Genomic DNA, 8,281 nt, shown 5'->3' on the forward strand with positions numbered 1-8,281 from the left:
TTTCGTGTTTGAGTAGTTCTTTGCTGAGTAGTATTCCTTTGTATGAATAAACCATCATTTGTTTATTCATTTACCTTTTGATGAACATTTGGGTTTCTGTCTTTCCCACTAAACTATTATGAATAAAACTGCTGTAAGCGTTTGTGTAAAGGTATATGGACAGATGTTTTTATTTCTCTCGGATAGACATAAATAAATGCAGAGGCATACCATGTTCAAGAATTGTAAGTCTTAGAATTTTAAAATGTCAGTCTTCCCCAAATCAACCTATAGACCCCAGGAGGCTTTTTATTTTTTTGTAGACGTTGACAAGATGATTCTAAAACTTGTATGACATGTGTAGGACCAGAAATAGCTAAAACAATTTCGGAAAAGAGCAAAATTGAAGCAGTTACATTACCTGATTTCAATACTTATTGTAAAACTACAGTAATCAAGACAGTGTAGTATTGGGGTAAAGATAGACATAGATTAGAGGAACAGAGTAGTGTCCAGAATAGACCACCCATATATTGTCCAGTTTTATAAAGGTGTGGAGGTTTATTCAATGGGGGAATGGGTGGTCTTTCAACAGATGGCACTGAAACAACCAGATGTCCTTACAGATAAAAAAATAACCCTTACCTCACACCACACACAAAAATAACCCTTACCTCACACCACACACAAAAATAACCCTTACCTCACACCACACACAAAGATTAACCCTTACCTCACACCACACACAAAAACTGAGCCAAAATGGATCATAGACCTAAATGTGAAAGCTATGAAATTTCCCAAAAGAAAGAAAAAAAAATAGCCCTGGCGGTGCAGTGGTTAGAGTGCTCGACTGCTAACCAGAAGGTTGGCCGTTCAAAACCACCAGTGACTGCAGGAGAAAGAGGTGGCAGACTGCTTCTGTTGAGATTTACAGCCTTGGAAACCCTAAGGGATTGCTATACATTGCAATTGACTTGGCAGCAGTGGGTGGTGGGATATGTGGATGTGTGTGTGTGTGTATCTTAGTTACCTAGACCTGCCAAAAGCAGATGGCTTTAACAAACTTATTTTCTCAGTTTATTTATTTTCTCACACTCTAGAAGTCCAATTTAGGGCACCGGCTCCAGGGGAAGGCTTTCTCTGTCAGCTCTGGAGGAAGGTCCTGGTCTCCTAAGCTTCTGTTTCCTGGTTCCTTGGAGATCTCCATGTGGCTTAGCATCTATCTTCCTCCATTTCTGCTTGCTTAATTTGTTCTTTTTATATTTTGTAAGTAGTTGACTCCAGACACATCCTCCACTAATCCTGCCTCATTAACATAACAAAGACAACCCATACCAAAATGGGATTATAACCATAGGCATACCCATTACCATGGAGTCAGTTCAGACTCAGCAACCCTATAGAACAGAGTGGAACTGCCCCATAGGATCTCCAAGGAGCGTCTGGTGGATTTGAACTGCTGACCTTTTGGTTAGCAGCTGAGTTGTTAACCACTCCAACACCAGAACTTCTCTAACCACAGGTGTAGAGGTTAGAATTTACAACACATATTTTGGGGGGACACAATTCAGTTTATATGTATTTAGAAGTTTCTATTTTTCAAAAAGTCAAAACATTTTCTCACTAGTTTTCAATTTCATTCTTTTATTGTGAAAATATACACAACATACTTGTGGCTAGATGTGGTCATTTGACTGAATTATTGCCAATGATGTGTGCAATCTCTGGGTCATGTTCTTAAAAATAAAGCTGCTTGCTTTCCTTTTTCTGTCTACCCCCTGGTTCAGAAATGGCAAGACTAGAGTACCTTTGGACCATGAGTGGTAGCAATGTGTTCGGAATTCTAGTGCCATGCTGCCACTTTCATAGCTTCCTCAAGTTATAAAATAATCCAATACTGGTATGTTTCCCAAAATTTGTATTACTCAGTTTTATCCAAACACCTTTTTACATATTTTCTTGTAAAATAGGAGACAAAGTTACCTTCCAAGTGAGAAGAAAGGTACTGGATTGGAGTAGGGTGGCTAAATAGTGGTAAAAAGGTTACAAGGATAAAAAGGAGCACTGATTATGGAAACTCATGAAGTGAATATCAGGCGGCACCAAAGGCCCAACTGAGGCTGGAAGCTGCCGGGCACCCACTTGCCTTTGCCTTTCAGCTTCAGATTTGTCCTGCATTACCTGCTGTGTGAAAATGGAAATGGTCCCTTAAGAAAATTATCCTTTCAAGTTGGTGTTATGTCAAGCTTTGTCAGTAGACCTGCAGGAGGAAGAAACTTCTCTCCCTGCTTCTGCTTTTTTTTTTTTTTTCGAATGTCTTTGCTCCAGACATGCAGCTGCCAACAGCACCTCTGGAAGACATCAAGTGGTGGGTGCTCACTCTCACTGAATTTGAGCTATGCTGCTGTGGTTGGATTCCCATTGAGTCTTGTAGGTACCCCATTGGTCAGTGTTGCAACCTTGGCCTGCCAGCAACCCAGAGAGATGTTTCTTGCCTGACAGTCACAAGAGTACCTTGTCTACCACCAGTGGCCCATTTGCATCCTAAAGGGTGTTTCCTTCCTACCCATTGACTACAGACCACCTTTGGGGGCAACCCAGCAGACTTCTCGCCATCCAGTGAACTGCAACCATACCTTTTCCAAGATCTGAATCCCAGCCTTGGTGTTGCTGCGGAAGGGATTTCATGTTCCTTTACATCCCTCTCTTGCTCCCATACATTGAAAGGCAGACCTTAAATAGCATGACTGTTGTTAAGTGCCATTGAGTTGATTCCGACTTACAAAGACCCTATGCACAACAGAACAAAACACTTCCCTGTCCTGCACCATCCTCACAATTGTTGCTATGCTTGAGCCCATTGTTGCAGCCACTGTGTCAATCCATCTTGTTGAGGGTCTTCCTCTTTTTCGCTGACCCTCTGCTTTACGAAGCATGATGTCCTCTACAGGGACTGATCCCTCCTGGTCACACGTCCACAGTAGGTAAGATGCAGTCTCACCATCCATGCTGCTAAGGAGCATTCTGGTTGTAGTTCTTCCAAGACAGATTTGTCTGTTCTTTTGGCAGTTCATGGCATATTCAATATTCTTCAACACCACAATTCAAGGCATCAATTCTTTGGTCTTCCTTATTCATTGTCCAGCTTTCACGTGCATATGAGGCGATTGAAAACACCATGTGTCTTGGTCATCTAGTGCTGCTATAACAGAAATACCATAAGTGGGTGGCTTTAACAAAGACAAGTTTTATTCTCTCATGATCCAGTAGGGTAGAAGTCCAAATTCAGGGCACCAGCTCCAGGGGAAGGCTTTCTCTCTCTCTGTCGGCTGTGGAGGAAGGTCCTTCTCATCAGCCTTCCGTTGGTCTGGGAGCATTTCAGCACAGAAATCTCAGGTACAAAGGACATGCTCTGCTCACTGCTCTGCTGTTTTGGTGGTGTGAGGTCCTCACTCTCTGCTAGCTTCCTTTTTCTTTTATCTCTTGAGAGATAGGTGGTGCACACCATACCCCAGGGAAACTCCCTTTACATTGGATCAGGGATGTGACCTGATGAAAAAAAAAAAAAAAAAAAAAAATTTTTTTTTTTTTTTGATGAAGCTGTTACAAACCCACACTAATTCTCTTTAATATAAAATTACAATAAAATGGAAGACAGCAACAGAATACTGGGAATCATGACCTAACCAAGTTAATACATGCATTTTTGCAGACCACAGTTCAGTCCATGACTCCATGCCTTGGGCCAGGCGCACCTTAGTCCTCAAGAACTTCTCAGCACTTTAAAGAGGTCTTTTGCAGCAGATTTACCCAATGGAATGCGTCTTTTGATTTCTTGACTGCTGCTTCCATGGCTGTTGATTGTGGATCCAAGTAAAATGAGATCCTTGGTAACTTCAATCTTTTCTCCATTTATCATGATGTCACTCATTGGTCCACTTGTGAGAATATTTGTTTTCTTTATGTTGAGGTGTAATCCATACTGAAGGCTGTGGTCTTTGAGCTTCATTAGTAAGTGCTTCAAGTCCTTTTCATTTTCAGCAAGCAAGTTTGTGTCTTCTGCATAATGCAGGTTGTTAATGAGTCTTCCTCCAATCCTGGTGCCCCGTTCTTCTTCATATAGTCCAGCTTCTCGGATTATTTGCTCAGCATACAGATCGAATAAGGCATGGTGAAAAGATACAACCCTGATGGCACACCTTTCCTGACTTTAAACCAATCAGTACCCCCTTGTTCTGTGCAAACAACTGCCTCTTGATCTACGTAAAGGTTCCTCATGAGCACAATTAAGTGTTCTGGAATTTCCATTCCTCTTAACGTTATCCGTAATTTGTTATGATCGACACAGTCGAATGCCTTCGCATAGTCAATAAAACACAGGTAAACATCCTTCTGGTACTCTCTGCTTTCAGCCAGGATCCATCTGACATCAGCAATGATATCCCTGGTTGCACGTCCTCTTCTGAAACCGGCCTGAATTTCTGGCAGTTCCCTGTCGATATACTGGTGCGGCCATTTTTGAATGATCTTCAGCAAAATTTTGCTTGCATGTGATATTAATGATATTGCTCTATACTTTCCACATTCGGTTGGATCACCTTTCTTGGGAATAGACATAAATATGGATCTCTTCCAGTAAGTTGGCCAGGAAGCTGTGTTCCATATTTCTTGGTATGTACGAGTGAGCACCTCCAAGGCTGCATCTGTTTGTTGAAACATCTCAATTGATTTTCCATCAATTCCTGGAGCCTTGTTTTTTGCCAATGCCTCCAGAGCAGCTTGGACTTCTTCCTTCAGTACCATCGGTTCCTGATCATATGCCACCTCTTGAAATGGTTGAACATTGACTAATTCTTTTTGGTATAATGACTCTGTATATTCCTTCCATCTTCTTTTGATGCTTACTGTGTCGTTTCATATTTTCCCCATAGAATCCTTCACTGTTACAACTCGAGGCTTGAATTTTTTTCTTCAGTTCTTTCAGCTTGAGAAACACTGAGCATGTTCTTCCCTTTTGGTTTCTAGCTCCAGCACTTTGCACATGTCATTATAATACTTTGTTTTCTTGAGCTGCCCTTCGAAATCTTCTGTTCAGTTCTTTTACTTCATCGTTTCTTCCTTTTCCTTTAGCTGCTCAATGTTTGTGAGCAAGTTTCAGAGTCTCCTCTGACATCCATCCTGGTCTTTTCTTTCTTTCCTGTTTTTTCAATGACCTCTTGCTTTCTTCATGTATGGTGTCCTTCCACAACTCGTCTGGTCTTCAGTCACTAGTGTTCAATGTGTCAAATCTGTTCTTCAGATGGCCTCTAAATTCAGGTGAGGTATACTCAAGGTTATATTTTGGCTCTTATGGACTTGCTCTGATTTTCTTCAGTTTCAGCTTGAACTTGCATATGAGCAATTGATGGTCTGTTCCATAGTCGGCCTCTGGCCTTGTTTTGACTGATGACATTGAGATTTTCCATCGTCTCTTTCCACAGCAGGGTCTTCCAACTTAGGAAGCATTTAATATTAAACACCTACGGCTGCCCAGGAGAGGAGCATGGATGAAATCTACTGTGTATTTCGTAATGTGGAATGGACAGCCAGGGAGGTGGGGAATGGCTAAAGAGTTCAGTGCAGTGGGGGTGGCTGGAAGATATGGCTGTGTTTATTCAGGGACCCTAATGTCGAATGGGATGCTTGTTATTCTGTCACTGGGAGGGACCAGCCTCTGGTAGCCGAGACCTCAAAGAGTTAGGGGGTAGGGTGTGGGAAAATGGCCATGGGTGTGTACTGGGCCTGGACTGTGTGTGAGGAACTGGGACTGACAGACCTGCTCTCAGCCCACTCAGACCCACCAGGCACGGAGCAGGGCAGGCAGCCCATTCTGCCCCCACAGCCAAGCCAGGATCAGAGGGCTGGGCATGTCCGGGACAGGGTCAATGTCGTTTTGGGAGACCGAACCACCTGTCACCTGGAGATTGATTTCTTGACTGCTGCTTCCATGGACATTGGTTGTTGATCCAAGTGGAATAAAATCACTGACAACTTCAATTTTTTTATCCATTTTTCATGACGCTGTTTATCGGTGAAGTTGTGAGGATTTTTTTTTTCTTCATGTTCAGACATAATCCATACTGAAAACTATAGTTTTTTTTTTTTTTGCCTTCATCAGTAAGTGCTTCAAGTCCTTTTCATTTTCAGCAAGCAAGACTGTGTCATCTGCTTTTTGATGTTAACTAGTGCTCCTCCAATCCTGGTGAAATGTTATTCATGTAGTCTGGTGTCATGGATAGAATTGTGTCCCCCCAAAATATGTGTCAACTTGGTTAGGCCATGATTTCCAGTATTGTGTGGTTGTCCTCCATTTTGTGATTGTAATTTTATGTTGAAGAGATTAGGGTGGGATTGTAACACCCTTTGTAAGGTCACAGCCCTGATCCAATGCAAAGGAAGGGAGTGTGGCCTGCACCACCTTTTATCTTGCAAGAGATAAAAGGAAAGGGAAGCAAGCAGAGAGGGAGGAACTCATACCACCAAGAAAGCAACTGCTAGGAGCAGTGTTTGTCCTTTGGACCTGAGGTTCATGTGCAGAAAAGCTCCTAGGCTAAGGTAAGACTGATAACAAGAACCTTCCTCCAGAGCCAACAGAGAGAGAAAGCCTTCCCTGGAGTTGACACCCTGAATTTGGACTTGTTGCCTCCTAGACTGTGAGATAATAAACTTCCGTTTGTAAAAGCCATCCGCCTGTGGTACTTCCGTTAGCAGCACTGGATGGCTGAGACATCTGGTTTTTCAGATTATTTTTTCAGCATACAGATTGAAGTAGTAATGTGAAAGCATAAAACCCTGCCCCACACGTTTTCCAATTCTGAACCACATCCAGTTTTGAACAACTCATTATTTTTTTGTTCTGTTCCAATAACTGACTCTTGATCCATGTAGAGGTTCTGCGTGAACACAGTTACATGTTCTGAAATTCTCATTCTTCTCAGTGTTATCCATAATTTGTTATGATTCACACAGTCAAATGCCAGAGAGTTCGGCTTCATCAGCCCGGAGCAAGCATGCTCACTTCTTCTTCTTAGCCTTTTTATTTGGAAATAACTGTGGATTTGTTGCAGGGCAAGGATTCCCAGCTTGGGACTAAGCCCTGCCTAGGTTCTTGCCTTCTGCTGACCAAGAATGACCAGGAAAGGTTTAGGTGTTCCACACGAACAAAGGTTTATTAATGACCAGTGCCGTTGAGTCGATTATTAATGACAGAAAGAGAGTAAAGGCTCGTGAGCGGGGAACAGAGAGGGACCGTGAAACGCTAGCGTCTGTTCCCCTGAACAAAGGTTTTTCTGGGGCTTATATGGGTTTGGCGAAGGTAATAAGGTAATGAATATTTAGTAAGTTTCTTTCAAGGAGTAGGTACTTCTCAGAATGGCGGTCCACACTAAATTAGGCTGCTGAAGCATCTGGACTCCAAGATGGAACCTGTAGCAAAGGCTCCTGCGACTGGGTGGCAGGATTTATTACGATGTGTTGCACCTGCACAGTCCCCCTGCGGTGCCAGTTCAATTCCTGTAGCAGGTACTTGCATCGGGTGGAAGCCATCTCTTGGTCACCTTGCTGATGTTTGCATGCTCCAGGGACCAGATCGGCCGGTCCTTCTGAAAAACATCTTACAGGGAGTACATTGTTCTTTCCCTATCACACATTCCAGGATGGGGGTTTTGTAGCCTTAGGCAAGCACACAGTTTTGAAGTTGCAAGTTGCAGGTGTCGCAGGACTCCTTGCCTAGGGGCTTAGTTCCTGTTTCTTCCCTATCTCGGATTTACATGCAATTGTAAGAGATAATAGCGAGAGCCTGTGTACCCTTTATCCACTTTGCCTCCAGTTGGTAACATCCTGAAAACTGTATAAAGTTCCAACCAGGATACTGACATCCATGTGGTCAAGATACAGAGTATTTCCAACATCCTGAGGACCCCACTTATTGCCCACACCCACTTCTCTCCCACTATGCCCTCATCCCCTCCCTGGCCGCTGGCACATTAATCTCTCCATTTCTGTAACTGTTCAAGAATGTTTTTGCACATGTCTTCTGCAAAATGAGTGTTGACAAGTGGGTTGGTAACCAGTCATAAAACAATATGTATTTTTATACTACTTAATGAGAATCTAGTTTTGTTGCAGGGCAAGGCTTCCCACTTGGGACTAAGCTCTGCCTAGGTTCTTACCTTCTGATCAAGAGTGACCAAGAGAGGCTCAGAGGTTCCACACAAAGATTTATTAGGGACAGAAAGTAAAAGGCTTGCAAGGGAGAGGG

The sequence above is a fragment of the Loxodonta africana genome, chromosome 14 (assembly GCF_030014295.1).
Source record: "Loxodonta africana isolate mLoxAfr1 chromosome 14, mLoxAfr1.hap2, whole genome shotgun sequence".
Lineage (NCBI taxonomy): Eukaryota > Metazoa > Chordata > Mammalia > Proboscidea > Elephantidae > Loxodonta > Loxodonta africana.